The sequence below is a fragment of the Solanum verrucosum genome, unplaced genomic scaffold, assembly GCF_900185275.1.
Source record: "Solanum verrucosum unplaced genomic scaffold, falcon-dt-bn FXZP01000242.1, whole genome shotgun sequence".
NCBI lineage: Eukaryota > Viridiplantae > Streptophyta > Magnoliopsida > Solanales > Solanaceae > Solanum > Solanum verrucosum.
The window spans coordinates 1032052-1046889 of NW_026020168.1; positions in this window are offsets into that span (position 1 = coordinate 1032052).

Below are 14838 nucleotides of genomic sequence, written 5' to 3' on the forward strand. Positions count from 1 at the left end.
CTCTATTATGCCAGTAGGAGGAAACAATATTAGCAAACTCAGGGTGGGAGCACCAGTAATTTTCTAGTCTAAAAGGCCTGTTTAAGTTATGCCGATCTACATTATCCAGCTTAATAAGAAGAGGAGAATGATCTGAATATGTACCAGGGAGGTGGGTCACGGTAGCATTAGGATAGGTTTGGGACCATGAAAGGTTTGCAAGACAGCGGTCTAGTCTTTCCATAATAAGGCAGTTCTATATATATGATTAGTCCAAGTATATCGGCTACCCTTAAAACCAAGATCCACCAATCCATAGTAGGTTAAGCAATTTAAGAATCTGTTCGCTCTATATCGATTAATAAGAATACCCCCATATTTTTCAGATTGACGAATAACATCATTAAATTCTCCCCCAATGAACCTAGGACCACTGTAACTATCTTTAATTTGTCTAAGGTTTTCCCAAAGGATATTTCTGTGAATTACCTGGGGGCTAGCATAAACAATAGAAAGAAGCCAAGGGTTTTGATAGGGAAGTACCTCCATCATAACATGCGAAATGTTTGTCTCATACCAGTAATTCTTACATGTTCCTTATGCCACAGGATAACAATACCTCCAGACCGACCCGTAGCAGGAACCTCAATCATATCAGAAAAATTGTACTCATTTTTAATAGTTTCATGGTTCTCCATTTTAGTTTCAAGTAAAGGCAAGACAGTGGGAGAATGGGTATTGATGAGGTCACACATGTTCCTCCTGAAAGACACATTATTTTCGCCCTTAATGTTCCAAATAATCATAGTAGGAGCTCTATTCATCGGGAGAGGATGGGTGTTTTGATTCAGATGTTCCTGTCCCTCCAGAGGGGGCGCTTTCGAGAAGGTTGGGTTTACTACCACCACCAGCTTTGCAGCCCACCTGTTGATCGGGGGACGTATGTCGATGGACCACTTCCTCAGTATTGGCGGGCATAGGAAGATGTACTAAGATAACATAAAATCTTACACTAAATTTTACATTTTGTTTGTGATCAATATACAAAAAAATTTGATGTAAGTACTATAATTTTTGCAATGAGAAGTATTCAACTCCTAAAAGATCACATACTTTCGTTGCACAAAAAATATATTTTTTAATCAATAGACAATTGTTTGATTCTAGGATTATAAAACACTATAATGTATCACTGATAACGATGCATCATAAAGTATCATTCACACACATCAAATATTTAATTTAGTATCATATTATTTTAACATCACATGCAGTTAATCTTGTTGCTACTATATGTAAAATGAAATAAAAATTAAAAAATACTAATTTTGTTTTAATTTTTTTTTCTATGTTAGGGTGCAAGGATAACATTTTGGACAGTTCGAAAAGGTTTAATTATACCCCTCATTAACCTACTTGATTAAAAGTACCCCTCTATCCACCTTTTGAGTCCATTTTAACCTTAAAACTAACAATTTCCCCTTTTTTAATTAGTATTATTTTATTTTTTTTATTACATGACATTTTTCTATTGAATAAAATCATCAACCCATCAAATTTTTCCCTACCCATCTGACCCATATCCACAATTCATGACCCAAATCCAATTAAAAAAATTCATCACAAATAAGTCACAGAAAACACATCAAAAATGGAAACTACTGTAATTCTGCTTAGCTTCCCTTGTGGCAAAAAAAACAGCAAGAAGTTGCTAGAAAAAGTGCTTCATCTGCTCAATATATACACTTCCAACATTGAGCACTGGACGGAGATTGAAACTACATAATTTGGTTCAGAATCTACTATTCAATCTCAAGCATTGGCGTCGCTCGTCAAGCTTGGCGAGTCCATAAGTATGAGATTCATTGACTTTGAAACTGCTATACAAAAGGAATTCTCAATGAAAATGATTGTCGGCGGTGAGATCCAATTCTCTCATTGTTTGGCGCAATAAATGGGTTGTGGATATTGCGTCGAGGTTGGTAGGGGGAAACTCGATAGTTTAGTGTCGCAACCCATTTTTCTCAAATAGGGTTTTGGTGCAATAACTTGACCAGTCTTTTAGGTTTTATTTAAAATTACAGTCGCCACCTAACGAATTAAAGACACTTTAGGGCACCATTCTACACTAACTAATTAGATTAAATTAAAGGGTCTGCGAAATCATAGATCGGGTAAGGGTTCAAGTTACCTTGTTAGGAAGGTGTTAAACACCCTTCGAGCTTCAAAAATGTGGGTCCCGACCATATCTCATATAATTTATGTGGGGTTACAACATGGTGAATAAGGTCTCTTTTATTAATCAATTTACTAAACAAAGTGATAACATAAATAAACACTAATACATTTAATACAAATAATTACATGAAAAAATTAAACAGAGATGAGCGAGGAGACAGAAAATACACAATTAGATAGGAGAATTTTTTTTTAATCAATTAACTACCCCAAATAATGCAAACAATGAAAGGAAAATAAACAAAAGGGGAAAACCTAAATTACATAATTCCTTCTTGGATCAAAACTTATTCGGTGTGTTAAGACAAATCAAGGTTTGTCATTTCGTTTTGAGCTAAGTTACATCATTTCCAATAAGGGCCTAAAAACCCCTATTCTCCCTTTCTAAGTTCATTTATTATTTAGAGCCTAAGGCGAACTAAAAGAAATTATAAAAACTAACGCCCTAAGAGGTGCCTTATGTCCCAACTTAAAGTCCAAGAGGCATTGGACTAACTAAATGGTAGGTTTTAGACTTAATTAAAATATAGGTTACATAGTTAGACTCTACGCGTCAAGTTAAAGAGATAGGACGAACATTTATCATGTACAATCTCTAATTTAGTTATTAGTATGCTTACAAACACAAATAAGTAGTGAAAGGTCTCATGCTAGAGTGTGTGAACATAAACATACAAACAGGTGACATAACAATATACTAATTAATATTAGCGAGACAAAAAATTTATAAAGAGCAGAAGGTGATTTTATGAAAGAATTCAACCAAGAGTATTTTATTAAATGAGCATGTTGATTTAATCAAATATCTAGAGATATTTAGATTGAGACCTAGGAGATTAATTAAAATTGAATAATTTTAACTGCCCCAAATAAATGCAAACAATGAAAGGAAAATAAACAAAAGGGGAAAACCTAAATTAAATAATTCCTTCTTGGATCAACACTCGGCTTATTGGGTGTGTTAAGACAAATCAAGGTTTGTCATTTTTCTACTCCAGTTAACTTACATCATTTCCAATAAGGGCCTAAATACCCCTATCCTCCCTTTTCTAAGTTCATTTATTATTTAGAGCCTAAGGCGAACTAAAAGAAATTATAAAAACTAACGTCCTAAGAGGTGCCTTACGTCCCAACTTAAAGTCCAAGAGGCATTGGACTAACTAAATGGTAGGTTTTAGAGTTAATTAAAATATAGGTTACCTAGTTAGACTCTACGCGTCAAGTAAAAGAGATAGGATGGACATTTAGTATGTAAAATCTCTTATTGACCTCTAATTTAGTTATTAGCTTGCTTACAAACACAAATAAGTAGTGAAAGGTCTCACGCTAGAGTGTGTGCACAAACATACAAACATGTGACATAACAATATACTAATTAATATTAGCGAGACAAAAAAGTTATAAAGAGGCAGAAGTTGATTTTTTTAAAGAATTCAACCAGGAGTATTTTATTAAATGAGCATGTTGATTTAATTAAATATCTAGAGATATTTAGATAGAGACCTAGGAGTTTAATTAAAATTGAATAATTTTAACTATTGCAAAATCTGCCTTTTATTAGCATGCTTTAAAACAATTCTTAAGCCTGAGAATGCGATCATTTTCCAGGAATTAAAAACGACAAAGTTATTTCACAAGCTAGTTTTAAGTCCAGATCTAGTTGGTTTAGCATATCGAAAGTTAATTATTAACACTTATACATCATTTTAGAAATAGTCAAAATATCTAATTATTTGAGCCAATTTAGTTCTCATGCCAAGGTTTTTAAAATCCGATTAAATACAGATTAATTAACATTCTTAAGAAATCAAATAAATCTTATAGGCGTAGTTTCTAAGTAAAAGATATGCTAAAATTTAAGCATATATGCAAGATTTTCTACGCTCAAATTATAATGTTGGAAAATTTATTAATTCATATAGGCATGATATCTAGTTATATTACCATTCAATCTCTGAACTTTAACAATGTTGACATATTAGGCCAGATTCCAATAGTTTTCAGGTTATAACAAATTGATTTCACACTTTACTGATTGAGAATTAATTAGAATAAAACAAAATTATGAACAAACACATGTTTGATTTTAGGCCAATTATTAAAGAGATAGACATGTTTGCCTGATTTTATGTGGTTGAGTAATATAGGAAAATTATATATAGCCTCCATAAGTTATAAAATAAAATTTAAAAAGTTAGCACGTATATCCCTCCCCTTTAGACAGGTCCCAAACAATTTCATTCAATATAAAGAGTTAGACTGTTAAAATTAATACGAGATTATACAAAATCGAATAAAACAAGCACATTAAAAAAAGACAAACATAAAAAATGAATTAAAATAATGATTCATCCCGATATCCCTTCCCATGCTGACTTGGTCAATCGATCAACAATGACTCAAATGCTATCAACACTTCTAGAAGTCCGCGGTAGGCCTGCCACAAAATCCATAGTAATATGGTCCCACTTCCACTCTGAAATGGGTAATCTCTGAAACTCACCACCATGCCTCAAATGCTAGGCATTTACCTGCTGGTAACACAAGCAACGTGAAACAAAGTCAGCAATATCTCTCCTCATGCCACTCTACGAGTAATGCTGCCTCAAATCACGATACATTTTCACTATGCCCGGATGGATAGAGTATCTAGACTCATGGGCCTCACAAAGTATCAACCGTATCAAATCTCCAACTCTCGAAACACAGATGTGACCGACGAATCTCAACACTCCATTAGGATCTAAGGTAGCCTGACCACCATCACCCGCTAACACTCGATCTTTAAGGGCCACCAAGGCCTCATCTTCGAACTGGAAACCACAGATCCTATCAACAATAGAAGACTGGACTCCCATATAGGCCAAGACGCGTCTAGAATCTGAGATATCCAACCGAACCATGATATTGGCTAAGAACTGAATGTCCAAAGCCAAGGGTCGCTCGTCCACATATAAGAAGGCTACATTACCCTTACTCACCGCTTTCCAGCTCAAGGCGTCCGCTAGCACATTCTCCTTTGCCCGGATGATAGAGAATAAAAAGGTCGTAGTCCTTCAGGAGCTCAATCCAACAACGCTGCCTCAAATTAAGGTCCCTTTGGCTCATGATGTACTGAAGACTCCTGTGATCGGTATAGATCTCACATCGAACTCCATACAGGTAGTGGCTCCAAATCTTAGGCACGAAAACTACTGCTGCCAACTCCAAGTCATGGGTGGGGTAGTTGTGCTCATGCAACCTAAGCTGCCTTGACGCATAAGCAATAACCCGACCCTGCTACTCAATACACAACCCAAACCAACACCAGATACGTCACAATAAATAGTGAAGCCCTTGCCCTCAATTGGAAGAGTCAATATAGGAGCGGTGGTCAATAACTCCTTGAGCCTCAAAAATCTCGCCTCACACTCCTCGACCAAATAAAGGGAACATCAACACGAGTCAATCGGGTTAGAGGTGCTGCCAAGGTAGAGAAACCCTCCAGAAACCGTCTGTAGTAGCCTGCTGGTCCGACGAAGCTCTGAATCTCAGTAACTGAGGTAGTCCTAGCCAAATCACGAATAACCTCAATCTTCGCCAGATCTACCATAATGCCCTCCTTGGATACAACGTGCCCCAAGAAAGCTACAGAGTCTAACCAAAACTGGCACTTCAAAAACTTGGCATAAAGTGGTTGATCTCTCAAAGTCTGGAGAACAACTCTCATATGCTGCTCATGATCACCCCTACTCTGCGAGTATATCAAAATTTCATTAATGAAGACTATGATGAATGAATCAAGATAAGGCCGTAACACGTGTGTCATCAAGAGAGCCCTGTCACACCACCAGGGGAATACCAGGACTGACTAAGGTAACAGTCTTAGACAAACAATCTAAAATAGCGCGATAAGGTGATAACCAGTCCATGACTAGAATCACATCGAAATCAACCATGTCAAGGAATATAAGGTCAGCCCGTGTGTCACGCTCCTAGATGGTAACTAAGCAAGATTGAAATACCTTATCCACTACTATAGAATCACCCACGGGGGTCGACACATGCAAGGACACTACCAGAGGCTCAGAACTCATACTTAAGCAAGAGGCATAGTAAATAAAAATGTACAAAAAAGTAGATCCCGAATCAAATAAAGCCAAGGCAGGTTGTTGGCATAAAAGAATCATACATGTGATAACATCGTCTGATGCCTCTGCCTCCACCCTCGCTGGAGCTGCATAGAAATGGTTATGTCTGCCTTTGCCCTGACCATCAAACCTACCACCTGACCTGCCTCTTTCGGGACCACCCCGTGTACCTTGATGACAACCTCTACAGTCCTAACCCTTACCACGACTTCTAGCTGCAGGTGCTAGTAAAGCTGGGGGAGCTTCCTAAGGAGCGGGAGCAATCTGACTATGCTGAGGGCAGTCCCTGGCCCAATGACCCTTTTCACCACACTCGAAGCAACCCTACTAAGGGAGACTCCCAAAAGAATGACCATCATGGCCTGAAGAACCCCATCGAAACACCTCACGACCCTGACTCGAACTGGCCTCACTCCGACCACCATCTGATGCCTGAAGAGAGTCTTGCATAGGCCTGCTAGACTGACCCTGTCGAATCCGTCATTCGGTCATGTCATGAAAATCCCTAGACCTGGGACGGGAGTCACTGTTGTTGCCCATATGCCTAACCCTCTTCTCGATGCTCCTTAGGCCTCGGAACAAAGATGCTCCATAGTACTGGCATGGTCAACCATGTCTAAAAAGGATCAACTAGTAGAAACCAAGGACTAGGTCCCAAGCCGAAGCTGTAATCTCAACCCACAGACAAAGCACCTAACCCTCTCCTCCTCTATAGGTAATATCATCTCTGCATGACAGGAGAGCTTGTGGAACCTAGTCTCATACTCTACAACTAACATGGAGCCCTTCTCCAACCTGCAGAACTGTTCCCTGAGGTAGTCTTTGATGCTACGAGAGATAAACTTGGCCAAGAAGGCCTTAGAAAACTCATCCCATGACACCGGTGGATACCCGAATGGTCTGGTCTGAATGAATGTTCACGACCACTGCCTGGCAGGCCCATCTAGCTAGTAAGGGATGAAGTCGGCCCCTCTATACTCCACTAGGCCCAAAGTGCAAAGCCTCTCACGGCAAGTAGTAAGAAACTCGTGGGCATCCTCAACCACATCCCTAGAAAACCGTGGTGGTGTCAACCTGAGAAACACACCAAGCATCTTCTGGTCCTCGAGCGGCATAGGTCTATCCGCTGCCAAGGGTTGTACTTCCTCAGGTGGTAGCTGGATACCCCCAGCACACCCAAGAGTTGTGCTAGAGTGGCCTGGAGATCTGGAGTCAGAAATAGTCCGGGTGGCAGCTTGGCTGGCCTTGGCCCCATCGGCGGGGCTGGTATATAAGCTGCTGGAGGGTCGGCTATTGGCTTTGGATCCTCATCCCTCTCTTGGGTTGGTGCTAGTGCCCGAGCTGACATAGGAGGTCTACCCCTACCCCGTGACGATCCACCGCACGTACGAGCCATCATGTGAAAAAAAATAAAACAAGAGAAATTTTAAGGAACTATTAATAGACATGATGCACGATATGAAACAAATTAGAGAAATTTCCTTAAGACACCCTATAGCCTCCTAAAGATAAAACACAGACGTCATCGCATCTATTCGTAGGACTCTACTAGGTGCTAGCTTTGTACAACTGAGACCTGTGAACCTAGGGCTCGGATACCAACTTGTCACTACCCGATTTATCGAGTCATGCTGGCACCTACTATACCGCACTAGTAGGTGATGAGTTTGAGATTTGGACTCATTTCTGGCTTTATTTACAATGATTTAGTGTCCTGAAATATTTATTTTATGCCAATAACTGATGTAAAATTCTTGATTTCCAAGTATATGGATTGAGCAACAAAGCAAGGGCACTAATTTGCAAAAAGAAACAAAGCAAGCTGAAAGAATGAAGAAAATCAAGCCTGGTGATCGCCAAATCCATTTGGCGAGTCATCGAATGGGTGCTTGACCGCCTAAAGTTCTAGTGTTCCAAGTCCTGAAGTAAAGAACCAAGTTGGCAAGAAAAATGAGCAGTCGGCGAATCGTCAAGTGGTTCCGCGATGCAGTGTTGGATCACCCAAAGTTACAGACCTTGAGGACGCTGAAGGCCAAGGCAGATGGGCAATGGAAGTGACCAAAGGGCAGATCGCCAAGTGGATCGGCGAGCCCGACTTACTGCGTCGAGTGGTCCTTCGCAGCATATTTTTGGCAACTATAAATACAGTTTTGAACAATTATTATGGGAGGATGAATATAGGATTATTCATTATGAAGAGTATCTGTAATTATTATTTTGAGTATTGAGACAAGTTTTCTCTAGTTTATCCTTCGCTTTGAAGAATTGAAGTTTTCCAATTTTGTAAAATTGGAAATGGGTCTTTGAGATTCTTTGAATTGGACCATTGTAAGAATGAAATCAATCTTACCCAGTTGATGGAAACTTAATTTGGTAATGATTTTTATCTTTTTATGATGTCTAGCTAAAACTCCAATTCTTGGGGTGTGATTATGAGCTGATTTAGTTTATGGGTATTGCTAATTATTAGTTTAAATGATGTTTAGAAGTGAGATCAATCAATAATTGTGGTTTGACTTAAGAATTGTAGTTGCAAATGTATTTCTACCCTTGTGTTTTTGGCTTGCTCGAGAGAGAGGTTTTAAAACTGAGCTTATTGATTGATGGTCATTGGGTATTGGGTTGACATTGATTCAACTCGAGAGAATGAATCCTAAACCCAGTTCCACACATTCAGCTCGAGAGAGTGAATGGACTAAGGTGTGGGTTGTTCTTATTTTGCTTTCCTGTTGATGTTCGAGAGAAATCAACTTGATTCGGGTAAATTGTTTGGGAGAAAGTTTACCTCCTATATAGTCTAGCTTACTCACTAATATATATCTATTTCCTAACAATTGCAATTACCCATTTGTCTATAATAGCCTATAATCGAATCACATCCCAAGAACCCGTCGCATTTTTGTTATTTCATATTGTTTGCCACTGTTGTAGTTGATAATTAAAACCAAAACCCCTAATTTGAAATTGTGTCATCCCCTGATTTGAATTATGTTTTTATTTGATAATGTCTATTCATGTGGCTGATTTGACCATGTTCACATTTTGCTATTGAATCTCAAACACGTATCGATCCCTGTGGGATTCGACCCCAACTCATTTAGTTGGGTTTTATACTAACTAGCGATCATTGAAACCTAGAATTGGATGAAGTATCCTTGAAACGTTAATCAAAATAGCTCCGCTGCCGGGGAGTGGTGTTGTTTGATATTTTTTTTGTGAAGTTGAATTTTGTTCTTCTTAGTCATAGTTGAATCTACTTACTTTCAGGTTTGGTTTGGATGTTGATTGCTTAGAATAGAAGAAAGGAGCATATCATGTAAGCAAAGATAACCAAGTGAACCACCCTTCATATTAAATGATGATTATGAGGGATGACATCCTAAGCTTCATGCAATTGGAGGGTGAGGCCATCAATGAGTTGTAACTGAGATTTAATACACTATTGTTGTAATGCCCAATATCAGATAAAATGCTACTGGACTGCTTCTATAGAAGTTTTGGTCATGAGAACAGAGGAGTGCCTAACCAAATTTCTCCAGGTGGTCTCATACGACTACCCTATTCAATAGCAGCTCAATCCTTGATCACATCACTCAGACCAACAAGGAGACAAAGAATGACCAGGTCTTAGACATACTATTGACTCAGCTGGACCTCCTGGCCAGAAAGATTATGGAATTGAAAGTACCGTACCAAAAGAAAGATCGGTACATTCCCCCTCACGAGCGTATAAAGCCCAAGGAGTACGAGGGTGGACAAGTAGAAGAGATACTCTCACTCATTCTCCACAAAGTCGAAGAACACAAAAGAGTGTTGAAAGAGATAAAAGAGAATGTCTCAATGCTGAATCATATGACTACTTCTCAATCCATATCTATTCAGCTACTGGAGACCCAAATAGGTCATATGTTATCTCGTCTCTACTCCAAACGAAACGAGGGACTGCATAGTGACACTAGGGCAAACCTCATGAGTCAAAATTGAGTGGGGACTTGCGTTGTGCCACAACGTTAACTAAGGCGCTTATTGGGAAGCAACCCAACTTTTATTTGCTTTTTTCATTTGTTTTTGAAATAATCGTTTGTTGATTTTGTAGGTTGAAGTGTAAATGTGTTTGAAAAGTGCAAGCTGGCGAGCGAAAGGCCCAGTCGGTGACTCGCCAAAATGGTTGGCGAGCCCAACTTGGACCGCCGTTGGACTCAAGAAATCATAAGGTTGGAGTCTGTAAAACTTGGCGGGCCCATGGACACGTCGGTGAATCACCGAACAGGTCACTGATCCCGATGTTATCTGCCGTTTGGACACCCACATTAATTGGTGGTCTAGTAAAACTCGGCTAGGTAAGTGCCACTTGGCGAGCAAAATTAATGTCACCGAAAGGGCAAGAACTGGACGGTTTTTAAAGGCCAAAGGTTTAAAATTTCATACTCTTTCACATTCCCTCACTTTTTAAATTCCCAAGATCACACCCGCACTATATTTTTCTATATTTTTCATTTTTACCGCACGTTAGTCGTTAATTGTGTGTTTGGAGTTGGAAATCTTTGCCGCCTAGCATTTGAAATCTCGTATTCGACCTAAAGGTTGGTTTTCCGAACCCCAAACTTTTACTTAGCAGTTTTTACTCAACTGCATTAGTTGTGATCTTAGTGATATGTGCTGGGCCTCTCTGAGTCTATGTTTGTGTGCTTGTTTGCCCGTTTTAAATTTGAAATCTTGCCTAAATTGCCAATATTGTTGATTTCCAAATTTCGTACTTTAAAATTGATCTAAATTGTTGTGTTGTGCTAAATTGTTATTGGGTCTAGTCGGGTGAAGTCTGAGTAACCCATAATTGTGCTAAATGACGTACCTTGCCTGATGATGTAGCATTTGACATCATTATTAAGGGCTTAAGTCGTCAAATGGCCAATTTTGGCCAAATCGGGAGAAGTCTGAGTACCCGGGGGCATAGGTCTTATGGGTTTGAATCTAATTGAGCTAGTGTATGGTTTGATTTTATTTTCGGGGCTGTGGGGTTGATTTTTTAAGTCGGGGTTGAAAGTAGGCACGTTGGGCAGTTTGGTGAGTTGAGTCGAGCTCGCCGAACCACTCGGCGATTTGCCGAATTCCCTTTTGATCGCCTTTAATCTCGTGAAATGTTCAGTTTTGGTTCTGTGACTTTCAGCGAGAAGCCTGAGTTCACTGAGTGCACTCGGTGACTCGCCGAAATTCTTCTTTGATCGCTCTTTTTGTGCCCCTAACCCTTAAAATACACTGTAACTTTCGACGGGCTTGTCTGTGCTCACCAAATGCTGTCGGTGATTCACCGAAAGGCACCTCTCATTGATGACATGCCAATTTATTTAGAAATTTTTGAGCCAATCCTTTCGGAGAGCCCGATCTAGCTCGCTAAGGTGATTCGGTGACTCGCCAATCGGTTAGGCGAGTCTGTGTGCACGCTATTTTTCTGCAACTTTGCTTAAACTGTTCCTAACTTTCTATGATGTATTTGTAGATATGGCTAGACCAAAAGTGGCAGGTAGAGATATGCCGCCCCGCAAGAGGGCTAAGGGAATCACAATCAACGAGGATACAACTGCATCCAGGGTAAGGGCTACCAAACTTCCCACCACCGGTGGGAAGGGAAAATGGAAGGACAAGCACCTGCTCCTGTGTCACCAGAGGCCAGCTCTGGCAGTGACGAAGTCTGTGCCACTTACTTCACCAATTTTGAGAGTGAGGGTGAGCACAAGTGTCACGACCCGGGAGCACCCCCTAGTCGTAACCGGCGTACTCGACCTCGAAGAGGTCTAATACAAGCCTCTTAGCATTCATTCATCGCATAGACACCAAAATCATAAAGAATTAAAAACTTTCTTCACACACGAAGATACTTTCAATAAATAGCAAGCGTAAGACTTTCTAGACTTTATACAATATGTCTCAAAACCATCTAATACCTGAATATAACATTGGGACTAAGCCCACTCAAAACTTAAGCAAATACTAGAGAGACATAAAAAAAGGAACATGTTGGTTATTGCCCTCGAATCTATGAGGACTCACCAAGTCTTCATCTTCAACTCTTAAAAACCTAACAAGTAGCCATGACATATCACCATCTCCAAATCACTACACTTTAGTCAAAAAGCGAAAGAAAGGGGTTAGCACAATTAAGTACTAAGTATGGAGACCATGCAAGAAAATATGCACAACGGACATTTACAAGAAATGTATGCTTTCATATCCTTTGATGAAACCTTTCCGTTACAAGTATAAGAGACATAATACAAGTCAACATTAACATATAAGACCATAGCAAACCATACATATACTTAACATAAATCCATATACAACCCATGCTTAACTTTAGAAGGACACATGTCATTTTATTACCATAGGACCTCTACCTAATATAACCTTAAGACACACTTGAGTGAGACAAGAAGTGACCGCCCACACGATCCTCTTCAAGCACACTTAAGTGTTCCCCAAGATTACCTTAGATAAGGACTTTATAGGCAACGTGCATAATCATATCCGATAGATAGCATATTAATGAGATGATATGTATAATGATGCTTACATAAAATAAATCATATTTAGTGGGGCGTAGTACATGTGTGGTGAGTGACCATCAATATAGTATTTCCAAGGCCTACCACCCCCTTGGAGAGGCGAAAGAGGTACAAACCCCTCAATGTGGTTACCCGGGCCTACCACCCCCCGAGCTAGGGAACAAGGTACAAACCCCTCGATATGGTTATACGGGCCTACTACCCCCCGTACTAGGCAACCAATTCCAAAATCCATATAAATCAGCCCACCAACAACATACATATATATCAACCTTCATAATTTGATCATGGAAGCATGAAAACCATAAACATCACATAATAATTCTATTTCATGATAATATGCAAAATAGACCATAATAGGATGTGTAGTAGTAATTCCATAATTCAAGAGTTCATAAATAATCATAAGGACCCATAAACTTGAAGTAGAAATAGAGGATAAATGGTTGGACTTGTGGAAATGAAGGTTTCCACAATCAAACCCACATACCTCAACTTGTTCACGAGTATATCAACCTTAGAAATACAATTACATAACTTATTTAACTTCTATTAGCTCAGTAATGATGATGTAAAATAGGATCATCATCATAAGTAAGCCTAGCATGTACAAATACAACTATGCTACCAAAACAGGGAATCTGGCCAGCAAAGTACCTCATGTTGCATCTTAGATTTGAAAAGGAAAATGACAGAACTAGACTTTATAACCTTCATGAAAGATGTAGATACATCTCTTAGGGTTGCAAACAAACAAGGATCACCGCAAAATATATTTTGTACAAAAAGATATAGTCAAGACACTAGCCGCTGGTCATGCAGGATTTCAATTCTCGGAATCTGGGCAGAACTTGCCCTATGCTGCGTCCCATATTTCGTATCCATAACAGTTAAATTAGAATTTTACATAAACATAAAAGTTGTAGGTATACGAGTTAGATTTCCAAATCATATTTATTCACTGCAAACTAAGTTCTAGAGCAAGAGATATGCCTAAAATACCAAACACTATCCAGCTCAAAAACAGGTTTCGTCACTTACATCCGAAAGGAATGCCATATCCTATCGATTCATATTCAACAAAGCTTCTAATGTATCAAGAAGAGGCACTTAAGTCTACCAAGTCAAGACACACATCACATTATGAAGTTCCTTCACATTCCATCATCATTACATATGAACAATAATAGAGGACACACTTTCAATCACAATACAATAACACTTTAAACAAGATCACCTTGAGATCACATGAACACCTTTATATTCACAACATGATTGCCTTTACTTCATTTGATTCTCATTCAAGTCCTTCACATCCCATTCACATTTATGATATCATGTCAACACTTCAATTCCTCATATAATGCCTCCAAGGCCATAAACACAATACATTCAATAAGTAAACACCTCCACCATAAGTGGATCACACATCAATCTATCACAATTCTATATCAATTCTACCTTAACAATGAAGTTAGGTCCACTTACCCTTTTTCCCAAGCCACAATCACCATTCCTCAACTCTCCAACAATTCACAATAGATAAGCATAGATAATAATAGAAATCAACTATTCAACTCAATCCAAGCATACTTCCATCATCATTCAATCATAAATAATAAACCCACTTCATAAGCCAACTTTAGGAAACTTGCCAAGACATGGGTTCATGGAAATTTCTTTCTTAAAACCATCAATAGACACCATTAATAACGTAAATCATAAAAAAAAATCATTTAATGCAAGAACCCATGCTTAGAATCAAAATTAGGATTTTTGTGTTTTTGGAAGAACTTTGAATCATTTGAATTGAGCTCCTTGAAAGGAAGAATAATCAAGGATAAAGAATCCCCATACCTCTAAGTTGAAAACCCACGAGAATTGAAGAAGAAGGAACTCAAAATCTTCAATCCTAGCTCCAACTTCTTCTT